The following is a 24,398-nucleotide window of genomic DNA, read 5'->3' on the forward strand; positions in this document are numbered from 1 at the left end:
TAACTTATTTACCCTCAAGCTATGTCCCCTGGTCCTAACACTGCCCACCATCTCTAACCTATTTACCCTCAAGCTATGTCCCCTGGTCCCTGGTTATCCCTGGTGTTGGGCTAGCGGCTAGGGTGCCAGCTTAGGATCCAAGGATCCTGGGTTCGAATCCCGGTCGATCGCTGAATTAACGCCAGGGGGGTTGACTCAGCCTGTCATCCTTCCGAGGTCGGCTAATTGAGTACCAGTTCACTGGTAATTCCCTGCTTGTCGTAAAAGGCATCAAACAGGGTTGGCGGCAGGAAGGGCATCCGGCCGTAAAACATTGCTTCAAAAAGGGGACCAAAAAACATCAACAACCAAGGTCCCCGAAAAGGCCAACCCCCGCTTTGCTGGGAAAAATGGCCTCTAAACGGTGGTTTTTATGTCCCCTGGTCCTAACACTGCCCACCATCCATAACCTATTTACCCTCAAGCTATGTCCCCTGGTCCTAACACTGCCCACCATCCCTAACCTATTTACCCTCAAGCTATGTTCCCTGGTCCTAACACTGCCCACCATCCCTAACCTATTTACCCTCAAGCTATGTCCCCTAGTCCTAACACTGCCCACCATCCCTAACCTATTTACCCTCAAGCTACGTCCCCTGGTCCTAACACTGCCCACCATCCCTAAGTTATTTACCCTCAAGCTATGTCCCCTGGTCCTAACACTGCCCACCATCCCTAACCTATTTACCCTCAAGCTATGTCCCCTGGTCTTAACACTGCCCACCATCCCTAACCTATTTACCCTCAAGCTATGTCCCCTGGTCCTAACACTGCCCACCATCCCTAACCTATTTACCCTCAAGCTATGTACCCTGGTCCTAACACTGCCCACCATCTCTAACTTATTTACCCTCAAGCTATGTTCCCTGGTCCTAACACTGCCCACCATCCCTAACCTATTTACCCTCAAGCTATGTCCCCTGGTCCTAACACTGCCCACCATCCCTAACCTATTTACCCTCAAGCTATGTCCCCTGGTCCTAACACTGCCCACCATCCCCAACCTATTTACCCTCAAGCTATGTCCCCTGGTCCGAACACTGCCCACCATCCCTAACCTATTTACCCTCAAGCTATGTCCCCTGGTCCTAACACTGCCCACCATCCCTAACCTATTTACCCTCAAGCTATGTCCCCTGGTCCTAACACTGCCCACCGTCCCTAACTTATTTACCCTCAAGTTATGTCCCCTGGTCCGAACACTGCCCACCATCCCTAACCTATTTACCCTCAAGCTATGTTCCCTGGTCCTAACACTGCCCACCGTCCCTAACTTATTTACCCTCAAGCTATGTCCCCTGGTCCTAACACTGCCCACCATCCCTAACCTATTTACCCTCAAGCTATGTCCCCTGGGCCTAACACTGCCAACCATCTCTAACTTATTTACCCTCAAGCTATGTCCCCTAGTCCTAACACTGCCCACCGTCCCTAACTTATTTACCCTCAAGCTATGTCCCCTGGTCCTAACACTGCCCACCATCCCTAACCTATTTACCCTCAAGCTATGTCCCCTGGGCCTAACCCTGCCCACCATCTCTAACTTATTTACCCTCAAGCTATGTTCCCTGGTCCTAACACTGCCCACCATCTCTAACTTGTCAAAGTGGACATCTCTCTGACCATTCTCAGAGAGCCTCCTCAACGTCGACGAGTCTGGCATTTCAATCAGGCCAACTGGCACGGTCTTCAAGCAGCCATCAATCATCTGGACTGGTCTCCCATCTCTACCGCCTCTGACATCAACTCATCCTGGGAATTCTTTCAAAGTAAATTGCTCTCTCTCATGCACAGATTTATCCCATCTCGTCTTCAGTTGTCATACCCTTCCTCCTGTCCATGGTACACGGAATCTTGTGGTGAGGCTGTTGCCCTGAAACAACTTGCTTTCGTCTCCTGGAAAGCAAATCCAACGGAAGGAAATCTCATTTCCTTTCACAAAGCCCGAAACAAATGTGTGTCCACCCTCAGGAGAGCCAGGAAACAATATCTCACCGTTCTCAAGACCGAACTCTCTTATCTGTCTCCCTCTTCCAAATCCTGGTGGCGTCTGGTCAAATCTGTTTCTGGTGTTTGTTCCCCCTCCATCCCCTCCCTCACCTCAAACGGCTTAACGGCTGACTCCACACGTGAAAAAGCTGAATGCCTCAACTCTGTGTTTGCCTCTAAATCTTGTGTCCCAAACCCATCCCTCTCTGTACCCACCGTACCCAGTCGTACCCAGCTGCTCCTGGACTCTGTGTCCTTTCCTCCTGACAAGGTGGAAAAGTTTCTGTCAACCCTCGAATCTGATTCTGCAACTGGTCCTGACGGCATCAGCCCACGGGTCCTAAAATCATGTTCTTCCGCTCTTTTACTCCCTCTTTCTGTTCTCTTCACCCTCTCTTTTGCTCAAGGTCATCTGCCATCTGCTTGGAAATCAGCCAACATCACCGCTTTGAACAAAAAAGGTGCAAAAACAGATCCTAGCAACTACAGACCAATCAGCCTTCTCCCAATTATCAGCAAAGTCATGGAATCCATCATTGCTTCAGATATGAAATCTTTCCTCTTCTCCAATGGCTTGATCTCTGATCATCAATTTGGTTTCAGTCCTGGTCACTCTACTCTGGACATTCTGCTTCTGCTTTCTCAACAATGGATGGAGGTCCTCAACACCAAACAGGAAATTAGAGCTGTCTCCCTTGACATTTCACGTGCCTTCGATACGGTCTCGCACCCTGCTCTGCTCACCAAACTCTCCTCCTTTGGTATCCATGGAAATCTCCACGCATGGCTGGCGGACTTCCTCTCTGGTCGTAGTCAACGTGTGGCCCTGAATGGGTTTCTCTCATCTCCTCTTCCTGTGGACAAAATCACAGACTGGGCAAACAAATGGAACATGTCCTTCAATCTCTGCAGACCTGGACAAAATCACAGACTGGGCAAATAAATGGAACATGTCCTTCAATCCTGATAAATCTCACACTCTTACGATGTCTCTCCGAAAAGACCGACTGGAAAACCCTCCCATCCACTTTCTGAATACTCCTCTCCAAGAAGTTCTGTCACTCAAGCTTTTGGGTCTCACTATTTGCCATGATCTTTCCTGGGAAAACCACATTTCAAATCTGACCTCCAAAGCCAGTCACCGATTGGGCATCCTCTGTCGTGCGAAGTCCTTCCTTGGCACACCTGAGCTTCTCACCACATACAAGGCTTTCATCTGCAGCTCTATGGAATACTGCTCTCCCCTCTGGTCTGGTGCTCCTGCCTCACACCTAGCCCGTCTTCACGCTGTTGAAACCAAAGCGTTCAGAATCATTGGAATCTCCCGTGATGAAGCTAACTCCAAGGGCCTTTCACTCACTCACCGCAGGCAGGTTGGTGGTCTTTCCGTCTTCGACCGACTCCTCTCTGGCCTTGCCCCCCCAGCTCTCTTTGGGCTCTGTCCCCCAAATATTCCTACAGGTCGCACAAGATCTGCCTGCAACCCTCTTATGGTTAAACTGCCAAAATCAAGACTTTCTGCTCACCTTCACTCCTTCATTCCTCTTTTCTCTTTTCTCCCGCCTCTGGAACAAACTCCCTCACTCTCTTCAATCCCACTCCACCCTCCAGGTCTTTAAAACAGCTGTTCACCACCATCTCTTATCCTCCCCCATCCAAAACCTTGATCTTTTCTACCCCCGCTAATTTCGGTCCCCTTGTGTTTTATACCTCTCCCCCCCCCCCCCCCCTTCCCACGCCTCCTGCCCCCAAGCCCTCTCCCTCCCACACTTCTCCCTGCTCTCAAATGTTGTGGTTGTGTGCTTCCCCTTCTCTCCCCATCTTGTCTTCCGCTCCCTCTTTTTGTATATTTTGTTTGTCTGGTTGATTTGTTTGTGAAATAAATGTTAGCACTTTCACGAGCCTCGATTCAGTATACAAAAAAACCCAAAAAAAACCCCCAAAAAAAATAACCTATTTACCCTCAAGCTATGTCCCCTAGTCCTAACACTGCCCACCATCCTTAACCTATTTACCCTCAAGCTATGTCCCCTGGTCCTAACACTGCCCACCGTCTCTAACTTATTTACCCTCAAGCTATGTCCCCTGGTCCTAACACTGCCCACCATCCCTAACCTATTTACCTTCAAGCTATGTCCCCTAGTCCTAACACTGCCCACCATCCCTAACTTATTTACCCTCAAGCTCTGTCCCCTGGTCCTAACACTGCCCACCATCCCTAACCTATTTACCCTCAAGTCTCCGAGTCCTATTGTCGAGATCATGCCTTTTATTGTGCCTTATGTAATTGTGGTTTGCATTTAATAGTGGTTGCTTTGTGAAAAGGATTAAGCTTACTATGTTCCCTCTTGTTTTGAACTATGTTTTATTGTCCAACTGTGCCAAAAAATGTAGAAAGATAGTGAAACCGCTTGCTCTGTTAGACCCCCTCGTGAAAACGCGTCTGTCTGTCCTTGACCAAAAGCCAACATGGAAGATAAGTTTTGAGAATGTCACGGTGCTCTTGTGCTCTTTCTCCCCATGCCAAAGTAGATAGGGTTTCGGTGGGAGATGTCGAGGTCGAGCTAGTTTTCCTTTGTCCGTGCTCATTTTTCAGCGGAGATTTTTTGTATAATTTTGTGTATATAAAGAAACTCTTGGTTGCCAATTTTCTAGGAGTGTATGTGGCCATGCTGTTCAATTGTGAATGGTATGACTCTTACACCCTCCACAGCGCTGTGATATTGGTTCATCATTAAATCTTGTTATCTCTTGAACTCAAGGTGTGGAACATGGTTCTATTCTCGTCAATTTTGGTGTCAGAAGTGGGATCCGACTCTGAGCGATATTTGGGAGGCAGACCCTGTGGGGACACAGCGGAGAGGCTGGCCAGCACTGATTCGATTAACGTGAGCTTTCATACTGAGGGGTCTTTCCAAATTGAGCTCCGTTTACTCACTCAGGCTGTCTGTCTTCCATTTCGTCGTTCCGTGCTTGGATCACGAACAAATTGGAATCTGGTGTGTAAGTACAGGCCTATTTGGCTCGGGTAACAAGTCGTCTATTGATGAACCAAGAAATGGGGGTCAGTTAGCAAAAAGGGGGGACTTCTTGGTAAAGCCAAGAACTTCCCAGGCAGGGCAGTCTAGAGACAAGATGGAGTTGATGGGGTTGATAGTAACCAGAGAAAGTATTGGCTGCGGGCTAACGAAGACCCAAGGAGGATGGCCAGGATAAGTGTTAAGCTAAGCTAAGAAGGGAGAACCCCTTTAGGAAAGCCCTGGCATGGGTGATAAGTTAGACAAGTTAGAAGCGCTATACAAGCATTGACCGCGAGTTAGCGCCGCGGGAGGACCGGATTAGGGAAATATCGGCGCGGTAAATTAAAAGGCAGGATTTTTCGGTGGATGGCCTCGGGGCGCTTCCTTGCGCCTTGTACGCATCACGAGCTGCTTCTTGCAAATGGGGGTCGTGCTGCCATGCGCTGGGAGCGACCGCCTGGGCGCATGGACGGGAAAATGTTCCGTGCACGTTAATTAAATATCTTAAGGGAGATTAAGGTATGTCGGAGTAATACTCAATCTGAAGTAAACTAGAATGATTTGAGTTCTGGAGACGGAGTGCGTGTATTCGACGCATTCGGGTGGCCGAGTCAGGCGAATAAAGGATTATAATGTACGAGGTGTGTGGAATCCAGCTGTGAACACGCGAGCCGAGACATGCAGGCAGGTTACCGGGGCAACGGAGTAGCTGCCTCGCGGGGAACAGCGAGGTGGGACGGAATCGAGACAGGAATGCGGACCATGCTGTGCACAAGCAGGGGACGCATTCATGTGTGTGAACAATGCGAGTGATGAGGTGGCTTGAAGTGATGTGTTGGAGTGAGCACATGTATGTTGTGTGCTGAGTGGAAGCGGTGCTGCATTGTCGAGCATGCTTCCAAGGAAGACTTTGGGATGCTAGAGTTGGAAGCGTTTTGTTTTGTATCTCAAGGGAGATATTGGTTATTTCTTATATGTGGAAATAGGAAATGTTTATGTGATTTTTGGAGAAGGATAAATTAAACTGGAATCAGAAAAGCGCAGGTACCAGATAGGAGAAAGGCAGGAGAAGTGCTGAGACTTCAAGAGCAGAGGAAGAAGCAGATAAAGCACAGGAAGAAAGAAATCCAGGTAGAAACCAACAGGTGAGCCTGAAGGGGATGGATAGGCTCACAGCAAGGGGCCAGGTAAGTTCACAGGTAGGAAGTATATGGAGTGTGCATGAATTTATACTGTATTGTATGGAAAATGAAGTGTCAGTCACATGGTATGTGTGTATAAGGGAATGAATGATCTGTCATTGCAGCGTGTATTTGTGTTTATTGTGTGTGTGTCATTGATGTGTGTCATTGATTGACAAGGGGTTCCCCAAATTGCCTGCAGGCGTTGGGCAATCCGGATGAGTACTTTGGAATGATATTATTTATATGTTGTGAAGGTGAAAATTGATTGAGTAAATTTGGGGAAGAAATAAAAGGTATCAGTTTAGATTTTGAGATGCCATGTGGGACTCAGTCTGCTGGGGAAAATTGGCAGGGAATAATGAGTATGTTATGGAGAGCATGTGTAGACAGGGCTTTAAAACAAGTGTTCAATTACATCCCCACATTAACGGCTCTCCAGATGTAGCAAGGGAGAATGGGAGTAAAAGTCAAAAATGATAGGCTGTCAACCGACTGGGTGTTTATTCAACGGCATGGCCGGGGCTTGTATTTGGCCGACTTGGGATGGCAGAATGCGTTGAATGAAGGCAAGAATGACATGTGATGCTGGCGTGAGTCCAATCGGAAGGATGGATGGTTATGGTTTCACCCGGTCTGTTTATCTGTCTGTCTGTCCGGACACGGAGCTCTTGGGGAGAGCCAGGATGGATTGGGGTGACCAAGATGAATGTGGACAATATATTAATTGTTTGCCATTGTGAAAATTTTGCCCTCGATTTGGGACGAAGACATATGGCATTTGCTGTCCGGCTCATTGATACTCCTATGTGATGCGGGGTATGTGTGTGGTGATGGTGTCTGGGGCCTCGGGGTTTGCCCCTGCCTATTTGCCGGTCCGTCTTGGCTGTCTGTTACATTTGACCCTCAGAAAAGGTTTCGTGAAAGGGGTTACACTTGATGGGCCAACTTATGGACAGGAACATGGAATTTGTACAGAATGCAGGCGATAACCCACCTGTGTCTATCTCTGTGTGTGTGTGTCCGTATTTGTCTGGCTTTCTGGCTGTCCATGGAGTCATGTCTTTGAACACTGATTTTGAGGGAGTTGCGGGTGTGCCATGGAGTTCAGGTGCACCTGCGGTGGTTGGAAGGTGGTGGTGGAGCGGGTGCGAGGATGCACGCTTGGATTAAAACATGTATTTAATTATCTGAGGATGTGTGCCGAGGTGCAGTGTGGATCAATTAAGGGAGAGGGCACTTCGACTTTGTACATCCGTGGACTTTGCCATGCGTGTGAAAGCGCAAGTCGATGATAATAATGTCTTGTCCAGCACAATATTTTCGCAGCTATGGAATGTGCTCGAATTCCATGTTGGTGCAATGCGAGTGTGATTCCTGCCATGCATGCCGCGAGAGATACATTGTTTGTGATGGGACTGTGGCGAAAGGTTGGATAGCAATGTGTAGAATATAAGATGCGTCGGTACATTTGTGTTGATCGATGCGCCGAAAAAGAAGTTGGAGGCGCGTGATGGAGTTGCAGGTGCGGACCAAAGCGGTGTCCGCGGTGTCTACTGGGGGTCGAATGTCACTCCCTCAGTGTCTGCAGACTTGTCGTTCGGCAGTGTCGAAAGACAGGTTCGATTGTCGGTCTGTCTGCTTGATTTTCGGGTCTCACTCTGAGTATATGGTATATACTCTGAGTATATGGTCGTTTTCTGTTTTGTGCTTTAATGGTGGTTGATTTGACTTCCCTGAAAGGGGGACAATAAATATTTGGTGTTAGCTGTTGTCATTTCGGATGTTTGCAGTTGTAATGTGGAGCCAGTCTGTCTGTCCGACTGGGTGTGTCTGACTGCGTCTGCAGATATGGATCAAGGAGGAGCAGTGTCTGCGGTGTCTGTTATGGTGTCGAATGTCATTCACTGTGTCTGCTGACATGTCGTGTGACTATGGTGACTATGATGGTGTGTCCTGGCGGGAAGAATCGTGGCAGCCTACAGATTTGAATGGAATGGCCTCTGTGAGACCATCCTGTTAGTATGTTGGGGGTTCGTCTGTCTGTCTGTCTGTGAATGGAAACTCAGAAAATTGGACTGGACTTCGACAGAATGCAGGTGGGTGGTCACCTGCTGTGAATTGTGGTGGAACATTTGTGATGTCCCCTAATACGAGGGGACGAATTGGTTTGTAAATGTGTTGTGCAGGTACTTTCTCTGTAGGTAGCCAAATTCTACCTGGGGTAAGTCCAGGTGGAGAGGGGAGTTGTCTCTGATGCCTTGCTCCACGGGGCAGTACTATTGTTGTCAAGTCTCATGTAACCTTGGTTAACGTATATCTACGGACAAGAGCTGCACTTTATTTTAGTAAGTGACTGGGAAAGTTTGTTTTAAAAGGTGCCAGTGGAGTTGTTTAGAGTTATGGAGGTCACAGCTCGCTGGAACCTCTTTGTTTATGTTTGACTGGCTTACACTGGCTAGTGTATGGGAAAAGGGGGACTGAAAATGCTTTGATTTTTTCGTGGATTGCCCATTGGGCATGTTTAGAATTTAACAGAGTGGTGGAGTTCTGTGGAAATATGAATCCAATGTTTGATGTATACTGGTCGGTGTGCTCTGAGTTCGAAGGAAGATGATGCGATTATTTCAGATTTATCATAGTTAAGTTTGAGGAAGTTGATTTGAAGCCAGGATTTTATTTCAGTGATGCAGTCCGTCAGGATAGAGTTGAGCAGTGGATTTGTGTCTGTCAGAGGTAAGATTTGAACCAAGAAAGGGCGGTGCCGGTAATGTTAAAGGTGCGATTCCAGGGAGGGCTATTCGGGTACTTTGAAGTGATTTACATCGGAATGCATCTCATGGAGGACTCCCGCTGTTCAAGGAAGGAAAGGTGTGAAATAGTGACGTCATCCTCGCTGGAAATGTGGTTGGGAATGGCAGGATTGACGCGAGAGTCACAGTGGGTGAAAAAATTGACCAACATGAGAATTAGGTCTATTTCAATAAATAGATCAGGTTATTTTCTTTTTATTATTTGTTTATTGGGCAGCTATTGGGCCAGAGGCTAAAACAGGTGTCTGCAACAGGTGCATGGGATGCTAAGAGAGGTATTAGAGGACATTGGATTAACTTTAAATTGAAATGAAAATTGAAAAGGTGGATTAGGAAAATGAGTTTGTTCAAATAATCGTGGCATCTGTGGGATGCAACAATTTTGTGCCAGAATAGTGTATGGGGAACCGTCATCTGGGAAGCGTCGTTAAATGGCAGTAGGTTTAGACAGGTATTGAAAGGGTTCGTGCAATGTCATTTTGGGGCACCACTCGACACAAGAGTGGTAGAGAGCTGAAGTGAATTCTGCCAATATGGTGCAATAGGGTGACAACTGAGTTTTGTTTGGAAAACTATTTGTTTGCAATCTTGGTTCGTACATGAGCTGGCAAGGAGATTATGCCAGTCTGAGGGAGTTTGTGTCCTTTGGATGGGAGCTGGAGCCTTGTAGGGTTGGGGCTTGTGGCTCGCCATTGTCTGTCTGCCAATTATGGTGGGCAGAGGGAAGAGGGAGTAATGATGCTCCTGCCTCTTGCTTGGCAGAAGGTAGAGGTGGTGGTGGGCCAAGATGGGTCAGAATAGGCCATGGAACAAAATTGAGCTCTCAAGAGCTGAGGTGATTTTAACTTGAGGATGCATCTCTCGATGGACCCTAGGCTGGTCCGAGGTGTGAAATATGGTGACGTTGTCTTGTGGACACTTTGTGAGTGGCTAGACACGCGCCTGAAAGGGGAAATTGTATTCATAACTCATGTGGGTTGTGTCTGAAGGAAAGGTTTGGGAGGAAGTGTGAAGAAGGTCGTGGAAAGTGCAAAGATGATTGGATTGGAAAGTCGACTCAGATGGATTATTTGTCAATGACAGGTGACTGCAGGAATTGTTGAGGAAGTAGAGGAAAAGGTTGTAAAAAGTTAATGGAAAAGACAGGAAATAAAGGAAAGTGGTTAGTTATGGACTGTTGTTTTTGTGATAAGAAGGTGATACAAGGGGTTGGCTTGCACTGGGGGGGACCAATGAATGTAAAGTTGTGAATTTCGTTTAAAAACGTTGTGTTAGATTGCTACATGCAGAATGACCCCAATCGAGGAGGTGATTGGGGGCTGGTGAAGATTGGATCACGGCTCTGCAGACCAGGTGAACAGAACTCCACCAGGTATGTGGGAATCACATCAATTGAACTATTGCTCAAAGGGAGGTGATAGAGCAAAATGAAGAAAATTGTCATGGGGACCGCAAGGCTAACCCCCGCTCTGGCAGGGAAATGGCTTTGGGAGGCTAGTTGTTGTTGTTTTGGTAGACTCTAGGTTCTAAAACCTAAGGCAAAATGCACAGGAGGGTAGAGTTGGTGATTGCGGATGGAGATTAGCTAGAGAACTTGGAGACGATTTCGTTATTTTTCAGATAATTTTTCCAGTGAGTTTATACTGGTGTGAAATTCGCGTATCTAGGAAGGAAGGGAAAAAATGTCCAGGTATTGATAGGATAACAGTGAAATTTTGAAGGGGAGAATACCGATTATTTCCATTGACCGATTATGGTTGGGGGGGAAATGGTTGGTAAATCATGTATTATTAGATGTAGGGAAGATGATTAAAAGGAAGGTATTTTCGGAAATTGGTGAAAGTAAATATGGCATTTGAATTTCCAGACATGACACAGGAAATGCGGCTATGAATAAGCCAACCATCTGAGAGATAAGGTAACTAAATGCCAATTGGTGGGATGGGGGGCTAGGAATTTGATCATGGTGTGTGTAAGAAAGTATTTTTCAGGATGGACGATGAAGAAACCGCCGTCGGAAGACCATGATCTTGACCACAGAGGCCGTCGACCTGAATGGGTCCTTCAACAAGGCAGATGTGACCGGCGCTTCAGAAGATTGTATTGATGTTTGTGATGGCTGTGATACTTGTGTGGTAAACCCCTTGCGTGTACTGGCTAACGCCTCTTATGTATTACAAGCTCACAGCTGTACACCCCCTTCCGACCCAACTATGGATCTGATTGCGACGCTGGGTCTGGCAGTCGAGGGACCCGACATGGATATCCTAGACCCGCAAGCCGACCAGGCGTCCATGGGAGACTTTGACATAAAGGAAGTCCCTCTCTTTGCTTCAAATGTTTCGGATCTCTTTGCTTCAAGTGATTCGGATTTTAACGCTCTGTACCCTGACCAGGAACATGAGACACAAGATACTGACAACATTATGTATTCCCCAGAACAGCAGCACGTGAGAGATCTCATGGGCATGATCGTTGATTAACTTCGAAGATCTGCAAGGACCGCATCTACAAAGGGTGGGGGGAGCAAGTTCCGCAGGGGAGGTAGCAGGCCCCCTGGCGGGGCAGAACCTCATCTGGACCAGACGCCTTCGTTGTGGATCCGAAACGTTAATGGACTTTCATGTTCTGAGCCTTCATGTTCCAAACACGCACAACATGACACACCTTTCAAGCGTGCATGCGGGGTACTTTATGTGCGTGGCATGCCCTTGGAGGACACACATACAACACTCAATAAAGCCCGATGTGGCCACATATAACACTATACTCTTTTGCTTTGCAAAATAAAGCCGATGTGGCCTGGTCTCTGTGATACGTAGTCTCGTAGAGACCAAATGGGGGAATGTCGAGATCATGCCTTTTATTGTGCCTTATGTAATTGTGGTTTGCATTTAATAGTGGTTGCTTTGTGAAAAGGATTAAGCTTACTATGTTCCCTCTTGTTTTGAACTATGTTTTATTGTCCAACTGTGCCAAAAAATGTAGAAAGATAGTGAAACCGCTTGCTCTGTTAGACCCCCTCGTGAAAACGCGTCTGTCTGTCCTTGACCAAAAGCCAACATGGAAGATAAGTTTTGAGAATGTCACGGTGCTCTTGTGCTCTTTCTCCCCATGCCAAAGTAGATAGGGTTTCGGTGGGAGATGTCGAGGTCGAGCTAGTTTTCCTTTGTCCGTGCTCATTTTTCAGCGGAGATTTTTTGTATAATTTTGTGTATATAAAGAAACTCTTGGTTGCCAATTTTCTAGGAGTGTATGTGGCCATGCTGTTCAATTGTGAATGGTATGACTCTTACACCCTCCACAGCGCTGTGATATTGGTTCATCATTAAATCTTGTTATCTCTTGAACTCAAGGTGTGGAACATGGTTCTATTCTCGTCACTATCACTGCCCACCATCCCTAACTTATTTACCCTCAAGCTATGTCCCCTGGTTCTAACACTGCCCACCATCCCTATAGTGGGGGGGCCAATGTTTTCCCGTTGAATTCAAATGTTAATTTGTGGACACTGGTTGGGTTGTCTTTAGGGATGATAGAAGTTGTAGAAAAAATATGTCTCCATTTTTTTCAAGTTCTTTATAGCGGCCATTTTGGATTATCAAAATGGCGTTTGTTGAAAACCGAAATTGTCATTATCTTGGCTTCTAAATGACCTAGAGTGTTAATTTTGGTGTCCAAATGTACATATTTGCGGATACTTAATCCAATAAACACACATTTATACACCTACATATGATCAAAAGGGTTCTTATGGCAGCCATCTTGGATTTTCACGCACTTATGCCAACACGTATATATATTTTTTTCCATCATTTTCACTTCTAAATCACATAAAGGCTGGACTTTAGTGTTCAAATGTACACTTATAATGTCTTTGTGCAATATTTTTAGTTGGCAGTGTTCATTGTTACATTGAAGGATCTCCATCCTCCTCATCATCAGTGTTATCGATTCCCATGGGGCGCTCCTGACCCGTGTTACCACACACCTCTTCATCTGCCCCACACATACACATCTCAGAACAGTTGAGATGCTGAGACCTGCATGAGCAGTGAGACATGCATTGGGTCTTCTTGCAGTTACATTTGATTAGATGTGTGATGGCAGCTGGGGCTGGAGGGTCCTTGGTTGTGATGGGCACCAGCTGATCTCCTTCTGCTCTCCATCCATGTTCTGTTGGTTGTGGAAGCTGGGGGTCCGGTACATCAGCCTGATGCCACACCATGGCCTGGAAATGTGCACGAGCAATGGCTTCATGTAAAGCTCCCCGTGTTGGTGGCAGCTTCTGTGCCTCTAGCTGTTTCTTGGTAAACAGTCTCCACCTCAGCTTGCCCACATCCACAACTGTAGTACGAGGCTCATACAGCTGGCATACAAATGCCTCAATGTCACTTTCTGTGTCAGCTCTCAGCTCCTCAGAGGCCCCAAGGTCATGAAACCCAGATACCACCTCAACAGAGCACCTATTGAGGGCTTGCCAACATGTGAACTTTCCCTTGCCGGCAAACCGACCAGTCTGGTCTGCTCCCGTGAATGCATGGAATCCTGGTAGGGCTGCAGCCTTCCTGACACCAAGTTCATGTACTATTGGTTCCAGTGAGATTTGCCTCTTCTTGTTCCCCACACCCGTGATGAAGTATGTGTCTTTGCATAGTTCATGGTACCGGTGGAGTGCTAGGATGAATACATCAGTATCAGGTGACTGAATGTACAGCTGTGTTGCACCTCTTCGGACGGCATCTAGACTGTGAAGAAAGATCCTCGTATCAGCCTCCTCCTGGGAGCTACGGAGATGCTGTACATCCATGCAGTTGGAGAAGACATCCTGCCTTGAAGTGACGATGAAGACCTTGGTAGTCCCCTCAAAGTGACACAGAGCTTTCTTTGCCAGATAGACAGTTAGCTCATCTTTGGTGTTGGTGTGCGACAGGAACTGTTTTGCTGTCAGTTTCCCAATCGGGGTGCTGTCTTGAACGTGGTAAGCAGTGGGCGGCTTGCCACCTTGGCGCCTCTCCCGTGTGGCCTCTTTCAGTGAATTTGGCAGATCATATCGGTCAAACACGAGGTGGACTTCATCATACCCGTTGGTCTTGCAGTCCAGTGTTGCATTGAAATGGCCAGCCCACTGGGCACATGTTTTGACCCATTGTGGCTTACCCATTGCTTGCACTAATGCCATGCCGTCTATGACAGTCACCTTCTTGGGAGGGGGTGGAGTATGTTCAGGATTGTCGTCGTCTGGCTGCTGACCAGTGCCAGTTGACTTCTTGGGTAGATCTTCTAGGATGCCCATGAGCTTGCTTTTGTCTGTGCATGGTAGTAGTGTCCCAGCCATTGCAAAGAGGGTTCGTGGAAGCGCGGTGAATTCATATTGACCTATGGCATCCTTCAAGTTGATCTCTGGTCGTGAGCGGGCCATGATCAGCATGCGCGCAAACAGTGACCTGTCGTCTTTCAGCTCTACAACCTTGTCTGCCAGTTTGTGCTTCACAGCTTTCCTGGCACTCTTCCACATCTTCAGTTTGACCTTTCCCATTCTGGCCCAAAGGTTGATTTCATTTGTGTTGATGCGCTCTGCAACAAACGTGTTATACGCTTTCTGACCAATCTCATCTTGGTTGCAGACATCCTTCTGTACTTCAGCTGGCATCACCACCTTGGTGATGATAGTCGTCAGGTCTTCACCCTCATGCGTCATGGGATTCATGGACTCTCTGATCACATTCTTCAGTCGACGAATGTTGTCTTCCTGCCGAGCCCAGACTGTGGTTGATAGGTCGTGGTGCTCCTTGCGTGTAGCTGATTGTGAGCCAGCCATCTGACGGGCTTCTTCAGCAAGCCTACTCAGCTCTGGTGCTGTCAGAAAGAACCTTTCGCGGGCACTGGCACTCTGGGTAATGCCCACAATACCCCCTGTCATCTTCATGATCCTGTTGATGTGCTCCAGTGCATGGTCCACACCTACAGCACAGAAGGGGATTTCATTCTTATGGACACTGAAGTTCCCATCCATGAACTCTTGGTAGATCCCTGGATCTGTCATCTTCAGGGCCTTCATCTCTGCAAGGTACCGGGGAGTCAGCCTGGCATATTTCTGTTTGTCATGTGCAAAGAAGTATATGCACATCTCATCCAGTGAAGACAGGTGAAGCTCAAATTGTCCATCACGGGTGGCACGGATGAATGTGTATATCAGCATTATCATCCGCATGTAGCGTCGCACAAACTTGAACAGTGGACTCTTGGCTTCTTTCCTCTCATCAAACTTTGCCATGGCCTCCAGGACTTCGTTTGACTCGAGGACAGCTAGCATGTTGTTCTGCGCGCTTGTCATCTCCTCTCGGTTGTGTAGATGACAGCTCTGGGCAACCTGTTGTGCTGACTGGGTGCATGGGCCCCTCAGATGGGGATGCTCTTGGAAGAATTCGTCCACATAGAGGTCGAAGAGGGCTTGGACAGTGGTGATGTGGGCCTCCAAAGCCCTCTTCATGTGCTTGGCTTCCAGTATTTGTCTGGTCGTTGTTGGGTCCATAGATATCAGCCTCAGACCAAGCCTCGTCAAGACCACTGTCCTCTATGGCATTCCCAGCAGCCCTCAGTGCAGCCATCACAGTGTGCATCTCCCCTAGTCGCAGTACCCACTTGCCTTTGCAGTCATCTCTGGTCATCTCCAGCTGTTTGGCTCGCTCATACAGGGCCATGTCTAAGGTGATCACTGTCTTCCTATCGGGACCCATGACCATGCAGTTGATTTGCTGTGTCTGTTTCAAGACTGTTATCAGTGTTTGCCATTCATGGGCTGGTGCTGCTACCAATGGCAGGGCGTTGACCTCTGTCAGAGGCTTCGAAGAGGAGAGCAGTGAGTTGTAGGCTGTCCAAGTTGGGATATCGTGATGCTTGATCCTACTGCCAGGTGGTTGTTTTGGATCGTGGACGAGTGACCCAACAGGGTCAGCATGCTGGGGTTCTGCAGCTTGCAGCTGGTCATCTGGTGGGATGATGTCGTCTTGTACGTCCTCAGCTTCAGCTGTTCGCATGATTGTGCGTGAAAGTAGCCACACTGTGTCCGTCGCAGAGTACGGCTTGGTGACATCTGGGTTTGACCGTGTCTTGAAGCTATACGTGGTACCTGTGGCAGATTGTTTGTTTGGTGCTTGGCAAGGAACAAAGTCTGGAGCAGTCAGAACCTTGAGTGAGCGGTGTCTGGCCTTTCGGTCATGTAGTGTCAGTGTTCTATGTTCATCTGTGGAGGGTGCATGTTCCCGTCGTTGGTGGAGTGCCCAGGCTGTAGCATGGAGTGTCCGCTTCCCATCAGGTGTGTCTTCATTGAAGTCACTGTTGTCCACTGCAAAGAAGACAAACGTCCCTATGCGCATGGTTCTTGGAAAGTATACACCCTGTTCTGTCGTAGACTCTATGACTGAGTTGGCCAGCTGTGTCTCCAACCGCAAGATCCGACTATAATCAACAGACAGACCGAACCCATGCAGGAAATCCAGAAGCTTCTTGTTTCTGGTGGACTGATGGACTACAATGGCAACGGCAAGCTGCTGTGGCCATTCTAAGCGATGGCGGAATGGTGCATCTGGCTCTTTGGGCTTGTACGTGACTTGGCGTTTTGACTTGTAGCCGTACATGATGTTCTGACTGATGGTTATAACATCTCGATGAATAGTGGCTGAGCGCATAGTCTCTGGCTCAATGCTCGTGGCTGGTCCTTCCAGTAGCCAGCGGAGGAAAGCATAGAGTACTTTGGGTACATGCTTTTCAGCATCATCAGTGTTCATTTCTCCTTCAAATTGCCATGGGTGCTTGTTCTGACAAGCAATGGCACTGCGGAGAACAGAGGCACTCTCAAACAGTTGTTCGATGTTTTTTTCATTTGTCTTCGTCATTGCATCTTCGACAGCTGCATCACGCACGGCAGTGGAGAATACACAGTCTGACTCGTTTCGACGTTTTGGTTTCATGAAGTGAACGTCATCAATGTGAGAGTTGATTTTCTCCTTCATGCCTTGGGTAGTAGGTGATGGGACATTGTGCACACCATTATTGTCAAGAATCCTGGAGTAAACCGACTTCAGGTCAGACATGTTGAGAATTTCACCAGCTTGGAGTAGAGAGCGAACAAGGCTGACAAACTCAATGTCTGCGGCTATTTTGATAACATTAGTTTCTTGCAGTATGTGTTCTTTGTCATCACTTGATGTCCCACTCTTGGGAGCACGTTGGACATTCTGCACCCAGCATGGGAGATGATACTTGACGTCGATCGCATGAGCATCATGTGCACTGATGGCAGCACTCAGCTGAACTTTCCACTTGTGGTTGCTGCCTTCTTCAACAGCTTTCTTCAGCTGTTTACCTGCGTTGAACGTGCATACAACATGTACACTTTCCTTAGTGACCTCTTGACAGAAGAAACAAAGGTCTCTGTTGAATGGAGTTGATGATGAACGTGTGAAGCGAAGAGTCTCGTCTTGCGTAGAACCTGAGGTACTTGCAGCGGCAGGTGCAGAAGAAGGACGTCCACACCTCTTATGAAGATGCTGGGTGTCGCCATGTTCGCAGGCTTTCTGGTGGCGAACTCTAGCACGCTCCAGGTGAGCAGTGTTGCATGTAGATCCATAACATGCCCGGTGCCACTTTGCTTTATTGTTCCTCAAGTCAGTGGCAGTGAAACAGCTTAATCGTTCGCTGATCTGTTTGAAGTCGGCATCACCATATCGTGCCCTCTCCTGGATGAACTGGAGAAACTTTGCATATGAGCCCAGTGCTGGCTCAGTCACTAGTGCACCTTGGGGATCCTGGCACTGAATGCAAAGTGTGAAATCAGTTTCTTTCTTGGTTTTCTTGCTTTTTGGCTCCATCATAGCTCAGGGTCACGAATCTGGAACATACAAATAACAAATAACAATTAAGATAGATGTGCATTAAGTTAGATTTTGGACACTGGTTCGGCTGTGCCATAAAAACCTATTTTTATCCCTTGTAGGTTATTAAAGAAGGTTTCATTCAATTCTCTATCCCCAAAAATGTACAACTGGACACCAGAATCGAAACTCTAGGTCATTTAGAAGCCAAGATAATGGAATTTTACGTTTTCGACATCCGCCATTTTGAAAATCCAAAATGGCCGCCATAAAGAACTTGAAACAATTGGAGACATATTTTTTCTAGAACTTATATCATCCCTAAAGACAGCCCAACCAGTGTCCAAAAATTAACAAGCAATTTCACCGGGCATTTCAATCTGCTACATTGGCCCCCCCACTATAACCTATTTACCCTCAAGTCTCCGAGTCCTATCACTGCCCACCATCCCTAACTTATTTACCCTCAAGTCCCCGAGCCCTATCACTGCCCACCATCCCTAACTTATTTACCCTCAAGCTATGTTCCCTGGTCCTAACACTGCCCACCATCCCTAACCTATTTACCCTCAAGTCTCCGAGTCCTATCACTGCCCACCATCCCTAACTTATTTACCCTCAAGTCCACGAGCCCTATCACTGCCCACCATCCCTAACTTATATACCCTCAAGTCCACGAGTCCTATCACTGCCCACCATCCCTAACTTATTTACCCTCAAGTCCCCGAGTCCTAACACTGCCCACCATCCCTAACTTATTTACCCTCAAGTCCCCGAGTCCTATCACTGCCCACCATCCCTAACTTATTTACGCTCAAGTCCCCGAGCCCTATCACTGTCCACCATCCCTAACTTATTTACCCTCAAGTCCCCGTGTCCTATCACTGCCCACCATCCCTAACTTATTTACCCTCAAGTCCCCGAGCCCTATCACTGCCCACCATCCCTAACTTATTTACCCTCAAGCTATGTCCCCTGGTCCTAACACTGCCCACCATCCCTAACCTATTTACCCTCAAGCTATGTCCCCTGGTCCTAACACTGCCCACCATCCCTAACCTATTTACTCTCAAGCTATGTCCCCTTGTCCTAACACTGCCCACCATCCCTAACCTATTTACGCTCAAGCTATGTCCCCTGGTCCTAACACTGCCCACCGTCTCAAACTTATTTACCCTCAAGCTATGTCCCCTGGTCCTAACACTGCCCACCATCCCTAAGCTATTTACCCTCAAGCTATGTCCCCTGGTCCTAACACTGCCCACCATCCCTAACCTATTTACCCTCAAGCTATGTTCCCTGGTCCTAACACTGCCCACCATCCCTAACCTATTTACCCTCAAGCTATGTTCCCTGGTCCTAACACTGCCCACCATCCCTAACCTATTTACCCTCAAGCTATGTCCCCTGGTCCTAACACTGACCACCATCCCTAACCTATTTACCCTCAAGCTATGTTCCCTGGTCCTAACACTGCCCCACCATCCCTAAGTTATTTACCCTCAAGCTATGTCCCCTGGTCCTAACACTGCCCACCATCCCTAACCTATTTACCCTCAAGCTATGTCCCCTGGTCCTAACACTGCCCACCATCCCTAACCTATTTACCCTCAAGCTATGTCCCCTGGTCCTAACACTGCCCACCATCCCTAACCTATTTACCCTCAAGCTATGTCCCCTGGTCCTAACACTGCCCACCATCCCTAACCTATTTACTCTCAAGCTATGTCCCCTGGTCCTAACACTGCTCACCATCCCTAACCTATTTACCCTCAAGCTATGTCCCCTGGTCCTAACACTGCCCACCATCCCTAACCTATTTACCCTCAAGCTATGTCCCCTAGTCCGAACACTGCCCACCATCCCTAACCTATTTACCCTCAAGCTATGTCCCCTGGTCCTAACACTGCCCACCATCCCTAACCTATTTACCCTCAAGCTATGTCCCTGGTCCTATCACTGCCCACCATCCCTAACCTATTTACCCTCAAGCTATGTCCCCTGGTCCTAACACTGCCCACCATCCCTAACCTATTTACCCTCAAGCTATGTCCCCTGGTCCTAACACTGCCCACCATCCCTAACCTATTTACCCTCAAGCTATGTCCCCTGGTCCTAACACTGCCCACCATCCCTAACCTATTTACCCTCAAGCTATGTCCCCTGGTCCTAACACTGCCCACCATCCCTGACCTATTTACCCTCAAGCTATGTCCCTGGTCCTATCACTGCCCACCATCCCTAACGTATTTACCCTCAAGCTATGTCCCCTGGTCCTAACACTGCCCACCATCCCTAACCTATTTACCCTCAAGCTATGTCCCCTGGTCCTAACACTGCCCACCATCCCTAACCGATTTACCCTCAAGCTATGTCCCCTGGTCCTAACACTGCCCACCATCCCTAACCTATTTACCCTCAAGTCTCCGAGTCCTATCACTGCCCACCATCCCTAACCTATTTACCCTCAAGCTATGTCCCCTGGTCCTAACACTGCCCACCATCCCTAACCTATTTACCCTCAAGCTATGTCCCCTGGTCCTAACACTGCCCACCATCCCTAACCTATTTACCCTCAAGCTATGTCCCTGGTCCTATCACTGCCCACCATCCCTAACCTATTTACCCTCAAGCTATGTCCCCTGGTCCTAACACTGCCCACCATCCTTAACCTATTTACCCTCAAGCTATGTCCCCTGGTCCTAACACTGCCCACCATCCCTAACCTATTTACCCTCAAGCTATGTCCCTGGTCCTATCACTGCCCACCATCCCTAACCTATTTACCCTCAAGCTATGTCCCTGGTCCTATCACTGCCCACCATCCCTAACCTATTTACCCTCAAGCTATGTCCCCTGGTCCTAACACTGCCCACCATCCCTAACCTATTTACCCTCAAGCTATGTCCCCTGGTCCTAACACTGCCCACCATCCATAACCTATTTACCCTCAAGCTATGTCCCCTGGTCCTATCACTGCCCACCATCCCTAACCTATTTACCCTCAAGCTATGTCCCTGGTCCTATCACTGCCCACCATCCCTAACTTATTTACCCTCAAGTCTCCAAGTCGTATCACTGCCCACCATCCCTAACCTATTTACCCTCAAGCTATGTCCCTGGTCCTAACACTGCCCACCATCCCTAACTTATTTACCCTCAAGTCTCCGAGTCCTATCACTGCCCACCATCCCTAACCTATTTACCCTCAAGCTATGGCCCCTGGTCCTAACACTGCCCACCATCCCTAACTTATTTACCCTCAAGCTATGTCCCCTGGTCCTATCACTGCCCACCATCCCTAACCTATTTACCCTCAAGCATTGTCCCCTGGTCCTATCACTGCCCACCATCCCTAACTTATTTACCCTCAAGTCCCCTGGTCCTATCACTGCCCACCATCCCTAACCTATTTACCCTCAAGCTATGTCCCCTGGTCCTAACACTGCCCACCATCCCTAACTTATTTACCCTCAAGTCCCCGAGTCCTATCACTGCCCACCATCCCTAACCTATTTACCCTCAAGCTATGGCCCCTGGTCCTAACACTGCCCACCATCCCTAACTTATTTACCCTCAAGTCTCCGAGTCCTAACACTGCCCACCATCCCTAACCTATTTACCCTCAAGCTATGTCCCCTGGTCCTAACACTGCCCACCATCCCTAACTTATTTACGCTCAAGCTATGTCCCCTGGTCCTATCACTGCCCACCATCCCTAACTTATTTACCCTCAAGTCCCCGTGTCCTATCACTGCCCACCATCCCTAACCTATTTACCCTCAAGCTATGGCCCCTGGTCCTAACACTGCCCACCATCCCTAACTTATTTACCCTCAAGCTATGTCCCCTGGTCCTATCACTGCCCACCATCCCTAACCTATTTACCCTCAAGCTATGTCCCTGGTCCTATCACTGCCCACCATCCCTAACCTATTTACCCTCAAGCTATGGCCCCTGGTCCTAACACTGCCCACCATCCCTTACTTATTTATCCTCAAGTCTCCGAGTCCTAACACTGCCCACCATCCCTTACTTATTTATCCTCAAGTCTCCGAGTCCTAACACTGCCCACCATCCCTAACCTATTTACCCTCAAGCTATGTCCCCTGGTCCTATCACTGCCCACCATCCCTAACCTATTTACCCTCAAGCTATGGCCCCTGGTCCTAACACTGCCCACCATCCCTAACTTATTTACCCTCAAGTCTCCGAGTCCTAACACTGCCCACCATCCCTAACCTATTTACCCTCAAGCTATGTCCCCTGGTCCTATCACTGCCCACCATCCCTAACCTATTTACCCTCAAGCTATGTCCCTGGTCCTATCACTGCCCACCATCCCTAACCTATTTACCCTCAAGCTATGTCCCTGGTCCTATCACTGCCCACCATCCCTAACCTATTTACCCTCAAGCTATGGCCCCTGGTCCTAACACTGCCCACCATTACTAACCTATTTACCCTCAAGCTATGTCCCCTGGTCCTAACACTGCCCACCATCCCTAACCTATTTACCCTCAAGTCTCCGAGTCCTATCACTGCCCACCATCCCTAACCTATTTACCCTCAAGCTATGTCCCCTGGTCCTAACACTGCCCACCATCCCTAACCTATTTACCCTCAAGCTATGTCCCCTGGTCCTAACACTGCCCACCATCCCTAACCTATTTACCCTCAAGCTATGTCCCTGGTCCTATCACTGCCCACCATCCCTAACCTATTTACCCTCAAGCTATGTCCCCTGGTCCTAACACTGCCCACCATCCCTAACCTATTTACCCTCAAGCTATGTCCCCTGGTCCTAACACTGCCCACCATCCCTAACCTATTTACCCTCAAGCTATGTCCCTGGTCCTATCACTGCCCACCATCCCTAACCTATTTACCCTCAAGCTATGTCCCTGGTCCTATCACTGCCCACCATCCCTAACCTATTTACCCTCAAGCTATGTCCCCTGGTCCTAACACTGCCCACCATCCCTAACCTATTTACCCTCAAGCTATGTCCCCTGGTCCTAACACTGCCCACCATCCATAACCTATTTACCCTCAAGCTATGTCCCCTGGTCCTATCACTGCCCACCATCCCTAACCTATTTACCCTCAAGCTATGTCCCTGGTCCTATCACTGCCCACCATCCCTAACTTATTTACCCTCAAGTCTCCGAGTCGTATCACTGCCCACCATCCCTAACCTATTTACCCTCAAGCTATGTCCCTGGTCCTAACACTGCCCACCATCCCTAACTTATTTACCCTCAAGTCTCCGAGTCCTATCACTGCCCACCATCCCTAACCTATTTACCCTCAAGCTATGGCCCCTGGTCCTAACACTGCCCACCATCCCTAACTTATTTACCCTCAAGCTATGTCCCCTGGTCCTATCACTGCCCACCATCCCTAACCTATTTACCCTCAAGCATTGTCCCCTGGTCCTATCACTGCCCACCATCCCTAACTTATTTACCCTCAAGTCCCCTGGTCCTATCACTGCCCACCATCCCTAACCTATTTACCCTCAAGCTATGTCCCCTGGTCCTAACACTGCCCACCATCCCTAACTTATTTACCCTCAAGTCCCCGAGTCCTATCACTGCCCACCATCCCTAACCTATTTACCCTCAAGCTATGGCCCCTGGTCCTAACACTGCCCACCATCCCTAACTTATTTACCCTCAAGTCTCCGCGTCCTAACACTGCCCACCATCCCTAACCTATTTACCCTCAAGCTATGTCCCCTGGTCCTAACACTGCCCACCATCCCTAACTTATTTACGCTCAAGCTATGTCCCCTGGTCCTATCACTGCCCACCATCCCTAACTTATTTACCCTCAAGTCCCCGTGTCCTATCACTGCCCACCATCCCTAACCTATTTACCCTCAAGCTATGGCCCCTGGTCCTAACACTGCCCACCATCCCTAACTTATTTACCCTCAAGCTATGTCCCCTGGTCCTATCACTGCCCACCATCCCTAACCTATTTACCCTCAAGCTATGTCCCTGGTCCTATCACTGCCCACCATCCCTAACCTATTTACCCTCAAGCTATGGCCCCTGGTCCTAACACTGCCCACCATCCCTTACTTATTTATCCTCAAGTCTCCGAGTCCTAACACTGCCCACCATCCCTTACTTATTTATCCTCAAGTCTCCGAGTCCTAACACTGCCCACCATCCCTAACCTATTTACCCTCAAGCTATGTCCCCTGGTCCTATCACTGCCCACCATCCCTAACCTATTTACCCTCAAGCTATGGCCCCTGGTCCTAACACTGCCCACCATCCCTAACTTATTTACCCTCAAGTCTCCGAGTCCTAACACTGCCCACCATCCCTAACCTATTTACCCTCAAGCTATGTCCCCTGGTCCTATCACTGCCCACCATCCCTAACCTATTTACCCTCAAGCTATGTCCCTGGTCCTATCACTGCCCACCATCCCTAACCTATTTACCCTCAAGCTATGTCCCTGGTC

At 48.3% G+C, this 24,398-nt stretch overlaps 1 protein-coding gene across 1 annotated transcript in view; it reads right to left on the bottom strand.

Moving 5' to 3' along the window:
* Positions 1 to 24,398, bottom strand: part of LOC137434832 (phosphorylase b kinase regulatory subunit beta-like) — a 335,447-nt gene that overhangs the window by 310,228 nt on the left and 821 nt on the right. The window lies entirely within an intron of this gene.

This window comes from Myxine glutinosa, chromosome 9 (assembly GCF_964187855.1).
Source record: "Myxine glutinosa chromosome 9, kmMyxGlut1.1, whole genome shotgun sequence".
Classification (NCBI taxonomy): Eukaryota; Metazoa; Chordata; class Myxini; order Myxiniformes; family Myxinidae; genus Myxine; species Myxine glutinosa.